Source organism: Salarias fasciatus, chromosome 5, assembly GCF_902148845.1.
Source record: "Salarias fasciatus chromosome 5, fSalaFa1.1, whole genome shotgun sequence".
NCBI lineage: Eukaryota > Metazoa > Chordata > Actinopteri > Blenniiformes > Blenniidae > Salarias > Salarias fasciatus.
The window spans coordinates 26,908,926-26,917,394 of record NC_043749.1 but is presented as its reverse complement, the minus strand read 5'-3'; positions in this window follow the sequence as shown (position 1 = coordinate 26,917,394).

The following is an 8,469-nucleotide window of genomic DNA, read 5'->3' as shown; positions in this document are numbered from 1 at the left end:
AATACCAACCTAATCTTCACTTGGCTGCAAACAACAGTGTGTGACTCGCAGGCCGGGTCTGAAAACACACCTCTCTCTCCTCCAGCGGCCCTCCTGCAAGTCATGGATATCTGTCATTTCACAGTAATTATGCTGAGCCTAACACAGAGTGACAGATAGATGTGCTTCCAACCCTGCATTTTTATTTCCTGCTCCGCTTGTAAAGGAGAAGATGGACGGCCGTCAGATGAGCGTTTCAAACCTCATCTGCTTCCTTATCCTCTTTCTGTTTTATTCTCCTGCCTTGTCTTCTCCCCCTCTTTTTTTCCTCCCCTCCAGCTGTCCTTTCCCCTTTTCTTCAACCGCCGGTTGTCCGCCTCTTTCAGCGTTTTCTCCGCCACATTTGCCGCTTCCTTTCATCGCGCGCAGGGCTTGAGCGATGACGCAGGCATCGCATGAAGCTGTGATGTTTTGATTTCGTCACACAGACGTGCTGCAGCATTAAGCCTTTTTTTCCCCCTCCCTTGCCTTTCTGTGACCCTTCCTCTCACTCTGGAAACTTCAGTTAGAGAAACATCTGAGTTAGTGTCGCCGCCTGAGCCACTGCGGGGGTGAAAGCAGTCTGGTCGCGTGTCAGAGGACGATGAGCCGGTCTCATTGTTCGGATCGTTCCAGCTCGGTCCCGTCAGCTCTCACTCCTCTCCCGGTCGTCCCTCCACTCTTCCTCGCCTCGTCCAACTCATTCACTTCCCTTCCTTTCTTTCTCATGTCCTTGTTTCCTGATGAAAATGCAATCAGAGGAGAGCATCTGAGGGAATGAAAAACTCTCTTACAGCTTTTCAGGAGGAGGCAAAGAAAGCAGGGGAAGAAAATAAGGAATTGATGAGTTGAGGAAGTGTGTGATTGAGTCAGTAATCGAGGGAAATCGAGGAAGTGTTCAGAGACCGAGGCTCCTCCTGTCTAAGCTGTGACGTCCTCTCAAACATGTGATTGGTCCCTCCTGTGTGGTTGCATTGTGGCATTATCACCTCCTCACTGATGTTTGTTGCAAGTTGCTAGTTGTGTGCATCAGAAGATTGTAGCCTGCTGTTTAACACTGATCACGTCGATGTATATTTTTACATCTCCTTTTAGAAATCTGTGATCTGTTTCTTGAGATGAAAACGTTTTAAAAAAAAAAGTATTTGCTGTAATAAAAAGAAATACGTTCTTTGTTTTGACTTTTGATATGCTCAAAAGGTCCTGTTATAGAAATATAATGAAAGGTGTTTCACTGTTCTGTACTGTTCTACACACATTTTGGTATTCACAGGACACATGAACTGTCTGCTTACTCATTTTTAAGAATAAATATGATGAAGAAAGGTGTAGACTCATCTTTTTTTTTTGCTTTTGGAGAACTCAATTAGATTATTTCTTTCATTTGTTGATATGCCTTCAGATGCATTTCTTAATGTGTCAGTTACTCAGTCCATCAGTTAAATAATAAACAGTTGTATTTCATGCCCAGTGGATTTTGTATGATGTACATGACACAAGTTCTCACAAGACCCTATAGCTACAGATTACAGATATATCCAAAGGATCTGAATCAGATTAACAAATAAACGCATTCATTTTGTTTTATTGCAAGTAAGAGCAATTGATAGCTTGGAAATGAACAAAAACCAAAGTACTTAAAAAAAATGTCACTTGGACCTGAAAGGATCACACATGAGGAATGGAAGAAAAAGCCTCTACAACACCCTTCATCAATAATCTTGTAATGTTTTGAGTGTGACAGTGGGTTCACACACATGCTCTTGTTCTCCCATATTGAGCAGGTACCGACAGCTGTCCTAAAACAGGAAACTCTTCAGCAAAGGACTGAAACAAACTGCTGGTTTGCTCGTTCTCAGTGTTGCGTCTGCTTCGCTTGAGAAATGGCTTGAATTCTTGAAAATCGGTGTTTTCTTTGATATTTTTACAATTTGCTTGATGGTTTGGCGGTCTGGATTGGAGCCTCTTGTGGGACAGTTTTGGCTCAAGGGCCTTATGTTTGACACCCTTGATCCAGAGTTTTAAAGAAAAAAGTGTTTTTTGTGTGTGATCATTGCGTCCAAGGTGTAATTCATTAGCATAACCAGCTCTCTCTAGTCATCTACCACTAGAGGGGCTGAAAATCTTGATCCCAGCCGTCAGGAGATCAGGGTCAACCCCGAGGATACTATCAGGAAAAAAGATGGGAAAAATAAATAAATCACAAACATTCGTTTTCTATCTGTGATCTACAATTGGTTCTGGGGCGTTTCATACCGACAGAGGGCATCCGGCGTTTGTGTGTGTGTGTGTGTGTGTGTGTGTGTGTGTGTGTGTGTGTGTGTGTGTGTGTGGGTTTTCGTATGGTCGTGGGGACAAAATGTCCCCACAACATAGGAAAACCTGGCACAATGTCATTTGTGGGGACATTTCTTGGGTCCCCATGAAGGGAAACAGTGTTTTCTTGGCCATGTTGTTGTTACTGAAAAAAGGAAAAGTGCAAACACATTTCTTTAGGGCTACGCTTTGTTTTGGTCTGGGTTAGGGTTAGGGTTAGGGTTAGGGTCAGGGTTAGGAGTTAGACATGAATGGGAGTCAATGGAAGGTCCCCACAAGAGTGGGAAACCCAACGTCAGACTGTTACACTCCATAAATCAGCTTCCGTTGTTTTCATCTGGAGGTGACATCTTGACTTGATCCAGTAGATGATGTGAAGTAAATCTGCTTTTGTTTTCGCGTCACGTCGCTGCTGCAGGAGAACTTCTGAGAACTCTTTACTGGAAAAGTTTCTCGACTCTGCAGCCACGTAAATATATTCACAGAGGGATGTGAGGTTTAAATGGCTGCACATTTCTCTCTAAATGGAAATAAATGTCTCTCTGAAGAGCTGTAAAATTACTTTTGGCTTTCCTCTTTTTTCTTTTTGGAGATAAGCTTTTATCTGAACCTTAATCTGAGACGGAGCAGCAGGCTGACGGCCACGTACAGAAACACGCCACAGATGAAACTCCTCCCAGGCAGAAATGTTTTACTTCACTTCTTCCACTGATGGTACGGGAAGAAGACAGGTGACAGATCCATTCTCGGGATTTCCTGGAAGCTACGGATCCTACAAAGAAACCACCCAGCAGAAAGAAAGAGATTATGGAAATGTCAAATCGGCCGGATAGCTGACACGAGACAAACTACTACAGAACTGGTGCTGATAAGAAGAGTTGGAGCCACGATACCGATCTCACCGCTTTCTTTCATCAGGGGCTGAACAACACGGTGCAATTTAGACAGAATTTGGGTGAATTATTAACGAGGACTTACTTGAGGTTTGGCAAAATGTTGATTGCAGAAAGAAAACTGACTAAGCTGCTCTATCGGCTCAGAGAAAGACCATGGGTTCGAGTCCTGGCTTTGTATCTTCTGCCTGTGCTTGCTCAAGTTCTGTCTGTCTATTCAGGGGTTTTTCCACCGTTCTAAAACATGTTATTGAGGTTCATTTTTTCCTTCTGAAATATGTGCAGGGAACTGTCTGTCTTTATGTGATTGTTTAGTATTTCACCTTTATTTTAACTGAAGATCAATAGAGAACCAGTTTTCATTCACAGTTACAACCTGGCCAAGAGACAGCGAGGAGGCACAAAGAAAAATTTTAGAAATACAAATGCATTCATACATAAAACGTTACTCAAACTTAAAAGAATGAAAGTTTTATTTACAGTGTCTGCAGTGATGAAGAAACAAACTGGTAAAAGGTAAAAGTAAGAGCACTGATCCTTCATTATTTATTGGAAATAAATGTAGAAAGTTTGAAAATTTCTGTCATTTGCAGCAGACTGATGAATCTACTAGATCATGGACTCTGAAGGGACTGTTGAAGGGACCCCATTCTTCATCACAACATTCCCCTGTCCACCTCTGTTACAAACCTAGGAATTAGAATGGACTCTCATCTCTCATTTGACACCCACATCCACCACCTCTGCAAGGTCTCTTCCTTCCATCTCAAAAAACATTTCCAAACTCCGTCCCTCCCTCTCCAAACCGGATGCTGAGAGGTTGGTCCATGCCTTTGTCTCCTCCAGGTTGGACTACTGCAATGCCCTCCTCGTCAGGATCCCTGGCAAGAGCCTCCAAAAACTCCAGTACATTCAGAGCTGTGCTGCCCGGATCCTGACGAGGAGGCGCAGATACGATCACATCACTCCTGTCCTCAAATCCCTTCACTGGTTACCCATACAATACAGAATACAATATAAACTCTGTCTCCTCACCCCTCAGTGCATCCGTGGAACCGCCCCTGCCTACCTCAGTGAATTACTCACCATCCACACCGCCACACGAAGCCTGCGCTCCTCCTCCTCCTCCACCTACTGCCTTCAACAACCAAGGACTAAACTCTCCACCATGGGAGGCAGGGCCTTTCAGGCTGTTGCCCCTCGGCTCTGGATTGCCCTCCCAGAGACCCTGAGGGCTCCACAAAGTCTGGAGGTCTTCAAAAAAGGCCTTAAGACCTTCTTATTCAAAGGCCTATTAGGAGTCTTTTAATGACACTGTTTTGGTTTTTGTATTGTATTTTAAACTCTGCTATTCGTTGTTATTGTTTTTAACCCTGGCACTGCTGTAGCACTTTGAGATTCCGTTGAAATGTAAAGTGCATTATAAATAAAATTTAATATTGTTATTATTGTTGAGGAGTTTTCCCAACAACAGTTTTGTATCTGACGTGAAACCAGTGAGTTTGTGTACGAGCATGACTGGAGGGCCAGTTTAATGGAGAATACAGGCAGCAGTGGTGAGGGCTGAATGGAGCTCCAGTTACGACTGTTAACATGTTCAGAGAGGCTGACGTAGATTACCCGTTCAGCAACATGGGAAGTATTTATCACTGGCTTTCACTGTCGCAGTATGGGAAAATGAGCACAAATTAAGGATTAGCCTAAACAAATATTTTGAATTTCAGAAGTATCACTGTAACATCGTCACAAAAAAGAGAAGTGAAGGCGGTTTCTGAAGGCCGGGCTGCTTTGGCGGCATAAAGATGGGGAACACAGCAGTGGCACCAAGCACATGCCAATATGTTGACAACAATTAGAGCGGCAGCAAGGAAGGACAGGTTGATGACAGATAACAAATCACAACGGAGTGCAGGAGATTAGCCAACAGAGAAGCAATATTCATGCTTTCATTCATTCCTTGGGAGGGATTAGTTGACTCACGCACTGTATTCTGGGGCGGCGCTTCAGGAAAAAGCCAAGATAGAAACACATCGCAGCACCGGGACCAAAAGTCAGGCTCGCCTGAAGACCACAGAAACCTACGTTTTTTAATCATTATCTTCAGATAGTTCGTGAGAGGAAAACAGCGTGAGAGAACATCACTTTACTGTAAAGCCAAAACTTACACAGACTCAAAAACCGGAGTACAACAATCACGGGAAGAACACGCAAATTCTGCATAGAAAAACCCCCAGCCAGATCTGAACTGGGCATGTTCTCGTTGTTGGACCTTCTCATACAAATCCTACAGAGTGAAATTAATCTGACACAAATGATCTTTTACTCTGCTCGTGTAGCTGGGTGTTTATCAGCAGTCCATCATTCTTATAGATGGTAAAGGACGACGTGAGAAACAGAGAGGTTTGGGAAAGATGTGTCGTAATGGAGGATTGGCTGGAAAAAGAGTGGCACAGACAAATTTGACAGAATATTATTACCGTTTACGTTAATTTTCAGGGTACAATTCACAATTAAAGGTGAAGGAAGGCTGTGTTGTTTTCATATTTCACATGTATTGTTATACTGCAGAATTATCAGAAAGTACATGAAACGCAAAGTCTTACTTCTTCATGTTTCAGTTAAAGAAGTGCCATGAATGTGTAACGCAGACAAACTGAAATTTAAGATAGGACTCTGTTACCCACCAACAAAAGTCAGCTGTTTCTTGTGAGTCGGCTCTTTAAAATGATATAATCAGCCCACTAAAACGTGATCCGCACCCTCTGCAAATCACCTGCTCTGTATGGCGACAGTATCTACTGTGAGTCAGAGAAGTGCTGACCTTTCACCACCCAGTGGTGAAATGCTCCGGTGAATCTTCTCAGTAAATCTCAGTGACGGCCAGTAAATACATGAGACCACGATGGGATTTTTCACAGGTTTAGATATTAACTTAAAAAAAAAAAAAAAAATTATGTAATTTTGTTTTAGAACGTAAGTAAAACACCAGCTTTTCGTTGGCCTGTATGCTTCATGGACTAAAATCAGGCCCAGATCACATCATTGATTGTCTTCTACTGTAAATATGATGAAGTTTTCTCCCCCTCTGAGCACTCAGGTGAGATCGGAAGCTGGAGTTGTTCTTTTAATTTCAGCAGGGGGCAGCAAATTCCAAACTACAATTTCTGCAGGAGCCTCAGGTGAAAACACCACATTGTATTGATGTGTACCACAATTCATCTGCACCTGATGGCATGACATTACGAGTGGGTGTGTGCTGTCTGCTCCAATCTGCGTGTGTGTGTGTGTGTGTATGTGTGTGTCTAAATGAATGCTTTCCTCTCTCGCAGTGCCTCGCACGGCATCATGTAACATCAGGTATGTTTCACTCTGGCACGCTTCATGCTGACGGCAGTTTGGGCACACGGGGCCTTTCCTGCATGCGGCTCCTCCATATAGACCCACACACACACACACACACACACACACACACACACACACACACACACACACACACACTCCTGTCATAGAAGAATGAGACATTGAGTGGGCTGGATGAGAAGTGGACGACCAATTGTGGGAAGCAGAATAGACACACACACACAAAAGAGCCCAAGGAGGGAGAAGGATGGGGGAGAGGAAATGGAGAGGGGAAGGGTGTGAGTCAGAGTAATCTGGTGTGTAATGAAAAGAGGCAACACAGGGAAAATGGTTCCTCTACCTGGTGAGAGCTGAGCCGACCGAGGCTGGACAGGAAACTGAGGTCAGAAAGGGTAACAATGTCCAGTGTTCTTTGTATGGAGGAGCCAGACTCAGCTCCAGGTGTTAATCCAGGAGGATTATTTTTTTTAAGCAAACCATATTAATCATATGTTTTCTCTGTTGACAGTAGCTGGAGAGATTACAGAATTATACGTGTAAAGTGTTTCACTTGTTTTTATATATATATAATCTCGGAACATACTGTATATCAGGTCATCTAGCTTCTGCAGTGAAATTATGTTGAACTGTTGTGTCACTTAAATATAATTAATCAAATTTCCAAAGATAGCAAAAGGACTTAAAACGTAAACATCTTTAGGGAATCTTGATATCATTGTGTTCTCTACTGTAAACGTGTCGAAGTTGGCTTCAGTAGTCAAAAAAAAACCCTCAATCTAAGGTGAGATATATAATTCTTCATGAAATCATAGTAAATGAATGTAATTTCAGTTCCTTTCAGATGTGTTGATTTGAAATCTATGAACTCATATAAACATGAAAGATTGCAATCATTTAACCACCTTGATTCCTTTTATTGATCTTTCACAAACACACTTCTTTCTATGCTCACAAACTGTACACTACTCATCTATCGACCGCAGTAAAGTGGTTGGCATGCCTGCATCGCAGCAATGTATTCCCTGGTTTGAGTCCGACTTTGGGAGTGCAGTTGGAGTTGGCATGTTCTAGCTGTGTTTCTGCAGGTATTTTGGTCCAAAAACAGGTGTTCAAGGCAAATTACTGTTTCTAAATTGCCTGTATGTGTAAATACGAGTGTCTCTGTCTCTGTGTGTTTGTCCTGGGATGGAGAGGTGACCTGTCCAGAATGCATCTGGAGTCATCTGGAGTCATCTGGATCAATATGTATATGTATACTATATACATCATTACTGAGGTCCTATAACACATTTTTATTAAAGAAAAAAAGAAAAATTTGACTGCTTACGTTTAAAAATAGATACTCGTAGAGAAATGTGTGTGGTTTTGATGGTCCAGTGTAGTTACCTCCGCCAGGAGGTTATGTAATTTTTCATATTTTCAAGAGGGATGCATTAATCGGCTGCACTAACTTGTAATACTGCAGATGCATTGATCTAAATTGAGTAGACATTGGGTGTTTACACGATTACAAGAAATGACAAAAAAAAAAAAAAAATAGAGCTCATCTCAATGAGATCCACAACTAATTTCCCCTACACATGCAAATTTCATTCAATTTAGAGTTGCAAGCTTAGGATACAACATAAAGAGATATGCAAATGATATGGTCACTTAGCCTGTGAAGGGTTAATGTAATAGAGCTGCACTGAGGAGGATGTAATTTAATCAACGCCAACACACTGAGACACACATCGAGTAGACATACTGTGGCTGTGGAAACAATTAATATACTCTCCCACTGAATTTTCTTTAATGAATTCGTCCGTTCTGCGATGCCTGTGTTTGTTCTGCAAATGAGACGTTCATTCGTACCGACGTAAGAAACGGTCCATGCAACGCT